Raw genomic sequence first — 13,371 nt, forward strand, 5'->3', positions numbered from 1 at the left:
TCTATATGTTTATTTATTTATTTTTTAAGTGTCGTTGCGCCGCATTAAAAATTTATGATGTGGTACATTTATGTTATAAAACCCCAATCTGATACAATCAATGTCGACACATAATTTCAATGCAAATAACTTAAACCCGTTGCGACACAAACTTCATCATTCTGTGAGTTCTATGAACTGAATAACGTCACTTGTCTATGCCATTTTGGGCGGCAAACCCTCGTACATGTTGTATTTCGATTTTTCTCGATCCATTTACATGCCGTTGTATATTTCTTTGTAATTTCATGAAAAGATGTTCATATGTATACACGTATCTCATAAAATTAACAATATTGATGACTTACAATGACTTAAAACTAAATGATCAAAGTTTACAAATCATGCAGTCATTTTTTTACCATTGAATTCATTGTTATTTTTTCATGAATTGTCGGTTTCAATAGAATGAACACTTAACTCAAAATGAAAAAAAAACATTAGCCTTTCCATGTTTCTTATCCATGCTTTAAAGCATATAAAACTTTTAAAAAAAATAGTTCGACACTGTCCCTAACAAAAAATAATCAGCTGTATATCACGTGATTCGGTAATGGAGAAAATGATCCGCTAAAGGAGAAAACATCGTTCATCAAAATACAGCGATAATTTTTGTTAAATCATTGGTTGTTGGGAAAGAAATATATGATGTTATGAGTCAAGTATGGTACAATAAAACAATGTTGTATTATGAATTTAACTCGGGATTGGTTACGTACTATCAACGCGAATTTACTTACTAGTGATTCGTTAAAGGCGACCTCACTGTATAAAACAGATGACGCAGACTCAGTGGTATCCACTGGGATATATCGAGTCGACGTTATTATGGAAATAGCAATTGTTAATTGACAATACGTCGTCGATATACCTGAATGTTGAGTTGAAGGCCACAGCGAGTGATTTATTTTTTCCACGTAAAAGTTTTTTAATAAATCCTGCTTCATAAGAATACAAAAATGGGTCTGCTAACAATGGGGCACAATTTGTACCCATGGGAATTTCAACAGATTGTTGGAAGACTTGATTTCCAACAACTACATATATGTTGTCTATCAGAAAATCCAGCATCTTTTTAATAAGATTTTGTGACCTAAATGTTTTTAATAATTCTTTAGAGTTTTTTAGTATCTACATCTGATTAACACCGCTTCTGGAGTATATTGTTTTACAGTACTCTTGAAGTTTTTCGTTCACTACTGTAAGAATTTTAGTAAGGAGTAAAGAGAGAGGTTTGGTAGATCATTTACTGGAACCTGCTATATATCTCTGTCTGTAGGGACTTTTGTGAAGCTTTGGAATCCAGTACAAATAAGGTCAATCAAATTCATTTTGTTTTATTGGGGATATTAAAGATATCCATAACTGATTTATGATTTTGAAGTATGTCCTGCTTGGAAAGACTGCTATGGGTGTAAATAGGATTACCATGTGTAGGATCAAAACCTAGTTCTTTAAAAATACATTTTATATAATGTGCCTTACAAACAAAGACAATGTTGTTACTTGCCTTATCAGCAGGTTCCAGTACATACTGATCGTCCAATCTTTCTAGTTCTTTTCTCACTTCTCTTTTATTGAAAACAGAGGGCTAGATGGTTTTCATTTGATCTCTCAATCGTTTAATACGGGATTTCAATGTACATCTGATGCCTTATCCCACTCTGACAAGGTATCAATGTCTTCTTTTTCCGATTTTGCCCATCGTTTGGCGTAATCTTCAACACAATTCATGATATGACGCCATGTGAAGGATCTAGATTCCCTAAATTTTGATCCTTTCATGATTAGTGATTTAGGTCTTCGTTGTTAACTAGATTAACATCCCCAGCAATGACAAGTCCGGCAGGGCTATAGTTGTAGGGTGAGGAGGAACATGAGCACGTTGGAGGATTATCATTTAGATGTTTAATATTAAGGTCTTGTAGAGTTTGGTTTTAATTGAAGGGTTGAAGTATAATTTTAGGAAATACAAGGGGTTGACTTTAACTTGAAATATGGCGGAATGCAGGATTAAGAATATTGTTAGTATTAACGGCATTGATTCCCTTGTTGGCATACTGCAGTTTGAAAAAATAACCTGGTGCATGAGCAGTATTTTCTGTTTTTTGTAGGTTTAAAAAGCCGATGATAAGCAATATCCATAATCATGGATTCGAGTCTGTATTCCGGTGTAGAAAAGTCAATAAGCGGTTTTTCCTTGACTTTTTCGAGAACATTGTTTAACTCTTTCAAAGGGACAGAGTAAAGTTTGATGCGAATGTAATGGAGACCCAAATGTTTATTTACACAAGCTAATAATGAATCAAAGGAAACATCGTGTATAATTGGTTTGTTATAAGACCGATGTCCATGACTTCCTCTACGTACGTCTCTTGGTATTGTTAAAAATCTCATTACATTAACATTTTTACGCTGAGGAATTGAAAGATTCCCAACACATTATCGTTGCATCCATACGGAAAGGCCGTACCTAGTTTTCTTATCCAAAGTTCTTCTTCTTGTCTACGGAATGGCGTACTCAGTGATAGGCTATTGTTATGATGGTAAATATTTTATGGAATTCTAACTACATAGACAAAATAGAATGATCAGGGGAATTAAAATGTTTGTATACTGTAAACGTATTAAATTTGGCGTGTACGATATTTGGCGAAAAATAGTTTTTGAATAAGTTGGCGTAGATTTGAATTAGCGTATTCCTGAATGTGACTATTCGTATACATATATGCAAGACATTTAGCGATGTACTTGATTTAGCGGAAGCCGCATTCCGCCAAAAGCGCTCAATATAATACACAGCCAAATGTAATACGTTTACAGTAAAAGCTGCTGACCGCCGCAATTGATTTGAAATCTATGACCTGATATTCGTTTGTTCAGTGAACCTTTGGTTTCACCAACATAGTTAAGTCCACAAAGGGTAAATTCAATTCCGTAGAAATTATTATTTGTTGGAATTTTATCAAAAATACTTTTTATTAAAAAGATTATAAAAAAAATGTTCTATACGCATAATATAAATGTTTAACAGGATCCCGACTTGGTTAACAGCATTTGTCATTATTGTTTGGAGTGGACCCTGATCCACAATCAGGTATTATAATATTTTGTTACCTAAATATATCTATAAATTGTTGTTTTTATGGAGATGCATATATATGATATATCGATCTCTAAATGTATAAATATATGATTTAGTAATGTTGCATATGAATGTTTAGAAATTACATGGATTGAGTATTTGTTTATGTAAGAGCGATAACTCATATAATTATGAACACCGTATAATTATTGTGTATAAATTATTTATATCATTATCATGTTATGCATATTATAAGGCATACTCTTATTGTATATTTCAGGGTTTTCGTTTTAATACAGAGTATAAAATTCGAACCATTAGTATTGTTATTCTTGGTACAACGCCCAATTGTAACGCTACTTCATAATGTTCACCTCATAATATTCAGAGAATGGTTCTTATTTCTTAAATATACACAAAGTAAGTATTACTGGTATGGCAAATGACACCAGTCAACTATGATAACTGTATCCCATTATCTATAAGTCATCTCAGAGGTAAGCTTCAAACAAAAAGATTTGCAGGGACTGGTAAAGATATTGTGTTCCTAAAATAAACCTAAAGTAAGGATTACAAGTATAAAATATACCCCATTCAACAATGTTAACTGTATCTCCTTATATAAGTTATCTTTGAGGTAAGCTTCAGACAAAAACATTTACAGGGACTCGTTAAGCTATCGTTTTCCGTCCTCAGATTTTGGCTGTAGGGGTAACCAGGGATGATGCTATATTTCCAAACTGTGTTTATGCCTTTACAAATTTTGGCCAGGAGAGCTAGCGAACGCTGAATACAGGAAGGACACATCCAGGGGTATTCAATGTCAGCTTTGGCCAAGGTCTCTAAAACTGTAGGCAGTTATTTAACCCTAAATTTGTTCACATTTTACAACAAGGCATGAGATGAAATTTGGCCGTTCATCCTACATCATCATGTTGAGCATCCGACGATAATTTTGGTAGACTGATTGATTTATCTAGGCATAGGATGTGTAATGAGAGTGCATTAAATTACATAAGTGATGAAAGTCAATTAATAATCGTGTATCCTTGATTTTTAGTACCGTCTCTGTCAAACAAACTACAGAAAAATGCACGTGTTTTGAAAAGGATTGCTTTATGAACGGGTCATGTTCAATGTCCTCACACTCCTACTAATGTCTCCTTTGTATCTGAATTCATTGACATGTGGATGAAGATCTTGTAAACAATACTCATCGGACATTGATATCTATAGTGACATGAAGTCTTTAACAGTTTACATATGAAAAAACTCTGTATTATTTAACCGTCTGTAAAAGTAGACAGTGAAATGAGTTTTCTTCAACCCTAGATTGTTGTCCATCCCTTTTCTTTGGTGGCATAGTTCTGCCCCTACATGCAATATAAATTATGTCAACATGCAAGCTTATTTTGTTGACATAATTTAATTTATCTTGCATGCAGGGGTCAGAATTTTTCATATGGGACGCACAGTATGATTTATCCAGGACACAGGTCAAGGTCACGCTAAGAATATACGTAAAATGTTCTTCAAATATATCATTTTGAATAACTTGGAACGATTTTTTCTTCAAATCATTAATAATAAGAGAGTTATTGTTTATTTAAAAAATTAAAAATGTTAAAATGTATAACAGACCCTAATTATTATCTTAAGACAGCTAGTGTTTTATTGAAATTAAATACGATGTGTTCCTGACTGTCTAAAATAAATCTTGTTTTTAACTTTGTGTTCCACAGGAGGCGAGAAAATTGTGTTCATGAACTACAATACATTAATTTATTCCATGACAAACAAATGTATTTGAATGGACCTTTAACAACGAACAACAAAACCTTTTTATTTCATTTATAATACACGGGAAATTTGTGTTCAAAGAACCAGATCGACAAGAAAGTGTTTTTGGATTAAAAAAAGATTTATTTAAGATATAGAGGACGAAATATTCAGAGGATCCAGCAGTGAAAAGATTTAAATGGCCAACTTTATACTAGTACATGTAGTTGCTTTTGCGGATTCCTGTAAAAGTCGATGTATTTGCACCGTTTCAGGAATTATTTTGATATTTTGGATATGTATTTTGATTTCTGGAAATTGGAACACAATAAGCAAATTACACATATATAAATAAAATTTCGTTCTGAATTTTTCCGTGGCGTCATTTGATGGGGGAAGTGGGGTTTTCGTCGTGATTTTATGGTTCAATGATAAAATGAAGCTTTCTAGAAGAATTGACATAAAATTGTGACGGTCAGACCGGTTCGAATACCGGCGCCAGATAGCTCAGTTGGTAGAGCACCTGACTAGAGATTCAGGGGGCCCGGGTTCGAAACCCAGTCTGGTCCGTCATTATTTCTCCCATCCCGTTACATTTGGTGCCGTGACTAACCCCTGGAACTGACAGGTTAACTCCTGCCAGGGGAGGAGCCAGGGGACGAAGATCATTTAAGGGGGGAGGAATGTGACGGTCAGACCGGTTCGAATACCGGCGCCAGATAGCTCAGTTGGTAGAGCACCTGACTAGAGATTCAGGGGGCCCGGGTTCGAATCCCGGTCTGGTCCGTCATTATTTCTCCCATCCCGTTACATTTGGTGCCGTGACCAACCCCTGGAACTGACAGGTTAACTCCTGCCAGGGGAAGAGCCTGTGGTGATCTTCGGGGACGAAGATCATTTAAGGGGGGAGGAATGTGACGGTCAGACCGGTTCGAATACCGGCGCCAGATACCTCAGTTGGTAGAGCACCTGACTAGAGATTCAGGGGGCCCGGGTTCGAATCCCGGTCTGGTCGGTCATTATTTCTCCCATCCCGTTACAAAATAAAAAGTAGAAAATGTAAGCTTTTGAAATTAAAAAAAAAAAATATTCTCTCCTTGTGGTTAATTTTCCTAATCTTTTAATAAATGGATTCTTTGTACCAATCTACGTAAGAGGGCTCCTAAATAAAATCAGATGGTAAATTTTCCTGGATATTTGCAGGTACACTAAGGTTGGTGTATATTGCACAATGTTAAATTCTGAAGTTTTGGTGTTGTAGTTTTTACGCAAAAAAAATCCAACTCGGCCTGCTTAATTACGTTGATTTTTTTTAGATGTTTCCTTTTTATTTATGTTACATGATAAAGGTTTTTTTTATAAATCGATAGGTTTCAGTTTTTCATAAAAATAAATCACCAATATAATTATATAATGGTCGTTTTAAATAACCACCAGGAATCAGAAAAACATTTATAAAATAAACATTTATAATATAAACTTTAATAAAAATAAACAACTGTGTGGAAGACCTTGACCAAGTGCCATCACATTTTGCAGGAACTTATGTGTATTAAAATACCGAGATTTTTTATCTATAATTATGTGAATTACGAGAATTTTAATCTTTATCATTGAAACCTTTTAATGAATGTCATTACTATGCTGTGTCTCTTGTAGCAATTTAGCGTCACAGAAAAAACGATCGGAATCGAGATACAACTTTTGTAAAAGTAAAACAGACGATATTATGAATGTGAAGATTTAGTGTTTTGAAACCCATTTCTGTGGTAAATAGGCTATCAATGCTAAATATATTCTTACTGAATACATTAAACAAACTAAATGCAGTTTCATTATAGAGTATTGATGTCTAAGTTTTGTAACAATTTCCCATATTTTCTCAAAGAATTCAGTGGTTTAAAATAAATTTCTTTAAAGTATAACACGTTAATGTATCACATTTTTTTAAGAAAACATGCAGGAGTGAAATGAAAAACTAATAATAGTGGTAAGATACAAAACAATTAAATAATGCAAACAATTTAAAAATATTTATATGCTCCGAATATTTCAATGGACTATTTGTTTAAAATGTGTGGCAGGGATGTGAAAACTACTGTTATCACCATGTTTATCATTAAAAAAAAAATTTAATGACAAATATAATAATTTAACATGACTGAATAAATTTTGTAAGTTTGAAACTCTTTATTCTTCTAGAGGATATCATTTCTACAAGAAAACTACAGATTCATTAAATACAGGGACAGGTGCCAACCTATCAAGTTTCAAAAAAACCAGATCAGGTAAACCTTAATTGTGTAGGTAAAAGGAACATGTACAACTGTGTGTATTAATTTATATAGATTTATAACTGTTTAAACAAGTTTGATCAATAATATTCTCAAGAATGTACCTCACCTTTTTAACATTCATTAATGCCATGCATAGGCGTCGGAAGCAAATTGAAAGTGGGGGGGGCTAGACTAATCCTCAGAAATATTGAGAAAAAAGTAATTCCCAAAATCATGGAAATCCTAGGGGGAGGGGGGGAGGGGGGGATAGTATGCTTCTGAATCTAACCTCTCAATCTTTCAAGGTAAATTTAGGAACAATAGTCTTTCCTGCTAGAAAAAGTGGGGGGGGGGGGGCTGAACCGTCTATCATGCTATGTTTCTAATGGTTAGGTATAACTTTGCAAAAAAAGTGGGGGGGCTAAGCCCCCCCTAGCCCCCCCGGTTCCGACGCCTATGCCATGGAAATGATTCAATTTTTATTAATTGACACGTTTATTTAATTTTAATCTGTAGAAATTGTTAATTAAATGAATTTTACATTATAATAAGGAGATAAGCTATATAAAATAACAACACAAACAGGCTAGGTGTCTTACATGTACAAAACTGTATTAAACCCTAACAATGTATTAAAACAAGAGTGAATATTGTAGGCCCGGGAGAGAACTTTCGATACGCTGCATCTGGACGGTTTCCTGTGAGGGGCAGAGAGATGTTATAATTCTAACCAACGTGACCATGTGGAGGTTTGTATTTCTACAAAATCAGAATAATTATCATTGTAAAAAGCATTTAAGTAACCTCCCTTATTAGGTCATCTGAGTGACTTGGGTGACCTACATGTATTGCGATGCGTTTTCGTTCATTGTCGTGCAGTCGTCCTTCGTGCATTAGTACCGGTACTCATTAATTTTAAACATTTTCAGGGTTTTTTAGCCTGCTATCTAGGATTACCTATCCTGACTATATTTAATGTGTTATATAATTTGGGTAAAAACTGTAAAAATAAATTCAATTTTGAAAAATTCCCTATGTTGTCGAACATTGAGCAGTGTACATGGTTATGATATGCATGGATGCCAACAAGAAAATTGTAAATTTTTGGCCGCTGGGTCCGGGGTTGTGTTAAGTTTGGTTTTTAGCTTCCATATACTAAATATGGATTCTTTGAGGAATTTCCTCTCTACTACTGAAGTATTAGCAGTCAAATTATGTACATAATACAGATGGAGAAGGAAGTCTGTACCAAAATTGTAAAAATTTATACCCTCTCAATCAGTGGTTCTGGTGTTATGGTGGGACTCTATTTGTAATATAGTTAACATGGAGCAAATCATTGTAATTTTATATCATACTACCTAGCATCTTGCAGAAAACTAAGTACTGGGTTTTGATGATGACTTAACAGAATCAATATCCCTGGTGTGGTGTGGGATGAGAATGTTTTGGGGGAGGGGGGTGGGGGGGGTGACTGGTCATCTAAGTGCAGTATAATGATCAACCAGAAGTGTAAAATGCAAAAATGCATGACCCTTCGATTAAAGGTTCTAGTGTGTGCAGGTGGGGGGGGGGGGACAACAAAAAACTGAGCAGGTGGTTTACGCCAGTATTTATGTTATGTTTATAAGTCGGGCTCGACATTCTATTATCCCCCTTTTGTGTATTGGACACAGACCACAATTATTTTTCCCTCTTATTCCTTTATAAAACAAAAATTCATATAAAAAATTCCACCGGCTCAAATCTATTCAAATTTGGCATAATGACAGACAAACATTAGTCCAACAACATTTCCAAAGGACAGGAAAATCAATCGAAAGGGGGCTGAGATATGGCCCCTACAATAACCCCTACCCTGCAATATCCACTTTCACTTCGGAATATTTGTAAACATTGGCCTCTTTACACCCTTCCTATTGCGCCTTTAAAGATCGATTTTCCCAATTATTTTTAGCTAGTATTTTTTTTCAAACCTTCTTCTTTCCATCCATGCCCTAAAAGGCGCCAAATTCGCCCATTTAGCACCCCTGGGAATTTTTGGAAAAAAACATACATTTTCAGAATAGAACTACTTGACTGATCAATGAGCACGGGGTAAAAATAGTGGTATGTGACCTAATAATTTCACATACCTTTATTGATTTTGATGAAACTTGGTAGGTTGGCACCTGTGGGTATTTCCAATGTCTCCTAGAAGTTTCGGTGAAATCCTTCTCCTTACACCAGAGTTATGGGCCCCTGAAAAAAGGTACAGGAATAGCTGAAATTGTATGCCAACACCAGCATCTCACACAAAATTCACTTCACTAAAGTACTCACAATGACCTTATTTTATAATCAATTTCCTTGAAACTTTAATATGTCATATTTCAACTTATTGCCCAAAGACATCTGACATTTTTTCTCATTAAGATTAATATTATGCAATTTTAATAATTTTTTGAAATTATACCCCAAATAAGGCTATAAATCCCCAGAAAAGCCCAAAAATAAAATATGTAGACACAGATTTTTCAGTAGGAAAAAATATGTAAAATTTTTACATTTAATATACTATAGAAATCAGACATGCTAGTAAATAAACAGCAAGTAATCCCTTTGTTGTAAGCAGATAATCAAACATGGCCACTGCAACCAACTTGAGGAAGTGGCACTTACAGGTCAAAATGGATTAGCTCTGGGTACAGTTTAGATGACATGGATAGGTATAAAATGCCATTTGAAGTACTGTCAAACATACAAGACTATAAATATGATAGAAATAAAGGAATCCATCACACCATCTTTGATACAGCAAGCAGAAAGTACTTACAGAAGTTATCAAAATGTTTCAGAAAAACCAAAGGCCATGGAACAAAGGGAGGGAACTCTGCCAAAGGAAGCCGCCCAGCAGGAGGTTTTTTCGGCAAGGTAATACTAACAGATCCAAGGCTTCATCAGAGGACCAAGAGACAACTCGTAAACGCTCCTTTGTCCGGCTATCCGCTGGGGACCATGCCCTGGTAACACGACCAAGTTTAGACTGCCAATCCTACATAACTCCCGACTGTGATGGGGAGAGTGGATCCTCGTGTATTCTTCGGCCACGGTCAGAAAGCTGCAGATACCTACAAAATGCTAACAGCAATGAATATGAAGGGGGACAACGTGTAGTGAGTGAGGAGAAAATGATAGATATGATGACGAGCACAGCCCATATTCATCAGACTACTTCAAGCACCTGCCCCATGCCAAATTTTGCTGTACTCGAGGCAAGAAAGCTAGGCATCTCTTGGAAGTACAAGATAAAATGCGCAAATTGTCCGTTTACCTCTCCGACATTCAACCTGTATCATGAGATTCATCAAGAGGGACCAGGCCGTAATCCATCAGCAACCAACATCGCTCTCGCATATGCCATTCAAGACACTGCCATCGGGGCCGAAAAGATAATTGAACTCCTCACCTGTTTGGACATACCTGCTCCCAGCAAATCATTCATGCAGACACTCCTGTGCAAAACAAGCAGAAAAATGACAGAACTTAACAAACTGGACATGAATGACAAGATACAAAAAGTCAAAGAGGTTAACGTTACTCGAGGACACCCTGAAAATATCATCAACATTTCAACAGATGCAAGGTACAACAGCAGCGTCATGTTTAGTCGGAAGACCCCCGGCCAGAATGCCAGTCAAGCCTTTTCTCTGGCAGTAGAAACAAATACAGATAGAAAGTACATACTTGCCTGTGCTGTACAGAACAAACTCTGCTGGACTGGTGCATGGCTGCGCGGCAAAGGCATGGAGGTGGACTGTCCTGGCGGTCATGCGGAATGTACTGCAAACCTGTCTCCGGCTGCTCCGTTCTCGGAATACGAGATGGGAAAGGATATCGGCACTCAGCTCGGCCTACAAGATGTTCTAGTCCGGTATGTTACCACAGACGGCGATGCCCAAGGTGCTAAAGGAGTGGACGATGCCATGCGGGCTCTTCATCCCTTGTGGAGAGTAGAGCGCCTAGCAGACCATGTCCATCTTGGGCAATCACAGTTCCGTGCCAGCAACCGAGCAGTATACAGCGATGAAATGTTCCATTCTAAGACAAAAGAAGAAAAGAAAGAGTTACAAAGGGTGTTTAGCAATGACTTAAAATCCAGATGTTCCATGATAGTGAAAAAGCTATTCACCAAGTATGACAGAGACCTGGAGAAAATGAGCAGTTTCTTACCCAAAGTCCTGGAGGCAACTGTTGCATGTTATGATGGAGACTGTTCTATGTGTGCCGCCTATTCCTTGGTCTGTGAGGGGGGAGTGGTCTCCAACTGGTGGAACTTTAGCCGCAACTTGGCCATCTATAGGATCACCGCCCTGCAAATGAATGACAACGACCTAAGAATTGTGACAGAAGTTCTGAAAATGAAGTTGAGCGTGGAGGCTATCTCTGCCATGAAACTTCTGACTGACACCAATGCCAACGAGTCCTACCATAGATCTGCAAGTGCTAACATGCCCAAGAATGTGAAATTCTCAAGAACAATGGAAGGCCGTCTGCACTCCATGATTCACAGGAGGAATAACTTACCAGGAACCTCAACCAGACTCAAGTGTGAATCTGCCGGTGTCCAATACTCAGACTCCGGCAAGCGACGACTAGCCAGGATTGACCAGCAGTTCCTCTACAGACAAGAATACCATAAAAAGGAAAAGATTAAGACCAGAAGAAACAAACAGCAGGGTAGGAAAATGGAGGAACACCATCTATATCGACAGGAACATCGGACAAAGTCAGACTACCGGAAGGGACAATTGGATATGAACCTACCTGCAGCACGTGATCATCCCTACCACAGGAGAGGAGCATGCCAATATCATCTGAGGCCTCGCCCAGGATGTGACTGAATGACTTTATACCCATTTTATGAATGATACTGACTTTTACTAACCTTAAAGCTTAATTGAACTGAATCCATCATGTGCCATCAGGCATATACTAAAACCATTATTGTGAGGAGAAATGCATGACTCTCCAATGTTTAGCGGTGTAACATTCTAATAAATATGATAAACTTACCTATATTCTTTGTTTTCTCAATTCATGTCAATAATGAGGTCAAGTCTGCAAGGCAGGTACGGAAAGTGGCCCAGGCAGGTGCCCCTAGCTCGGCAGGTCTGTCGCTGGTTGTTAATACCATGTGGTTCCAGAGTGATGTGCTCCGGAACAACACACAGCCTGTTGTGGCACAAGTGTGATGCAACAATGGATGCATCCAACTCATGATAACCATGATGTAGCATGACACTGAGTCTATGTACATGCATGGTAACCCACTTGTTCTTTACTGGATGCTTGTAGCATACAACACCATATTTGTTGTTGCTGCTTCTGGCACCAGTCCAGATGCGACACTGACCGTTCAAACTAGGAGCAGAGCCCGAGCGCACTTTTTCTCTGTATTTTGTTAGAAATTCGTCCATAGCCACGAAATGAAAGTTGCAGACGACAAAAATAGTGCCGACGCATGGTTACATAGAAATACGACTTACCTCATTTGCATATGCGGGTCATACTAATCACCCAACAATAAAACCACCCCCCACCCCCAATTTTTCCTCTATTTTGGTGAAATTAAATTTTCATAATTGAACAAAAGGCCCAATTTCTCCATAAATTACCTTAAACGATTGATATTTGTTAAGAAATGGGGGATAGAACCCTAAATAAGCAATTTCACTTTTGACCTGATAGGACACAGACCACAATTATTTTTCCCTCTTATTCCTTTATAAAACAAAAATTCATATAAAAAATTCCACCGGCTCAAATCTATTCAAATTTGGCATAATGACAGACAAACATTAGTCCAACAATATTTCCAAAGGACAGGAAAATCAATCGAAAGGGGGCTGAGATATGGCCCCTACAATAACCCCTACCCTGCAATATCCACTTTCACTTCGGAATATTTGTAAACATTGGCCTCTTTACACCCTTCCTATTGCGCCTTTAAAGATCGATTTTCCCAATTATTTTTAGCTAGTATTTTTTTTCAAACCTTCTTCTTTCCATCCATGCCCTAAAAGGCGCCAAATTCGCCCATTTAGCACCCCTGGGAATTTTTGGAAAAAAACATACATTTTCAGAATAGAACTACTTGACTGATCAATGAGCACGGGGTAAAAATAGTGGTATGTGACCTAATAATTTCAC

At 36.9% G+C, this 13,371-nt stretch overlaps 1 non-coding gene across 1 annotated transcript; it reads left to right on the forward strand.

Annotated features, from left to right (window-relative positions):
• The first annotated feature begins 5,616 nt into the window (after positions 1 to 5,616).
• Trnas-aga (transfer RNA serine (anticodon AGA)) lies at positions 5,617 to 5,691 on the forward strand. Its single transcript has one exon. It is a non-coding gene; the product is annotated as a tRNA-Ser (tRNA).
• Positions 5,692 to 13,371: the final 7,680 nt, after the last annotated feature.

Source organism: Magallana gigas, chromosome 7 (genome assembly GCF_963853765.1).
Source record: "Magallana gigas chromosome 7, xbMagGiga1.1, whole genome shotgun sequence".
In the NCBI taxonomy this organism is placed as follows: Eukaryota; Metazoa; Mollusca; class Bivalvia; order Ostreida; family Ostreidae; genus Magallana; species Magallana gigas.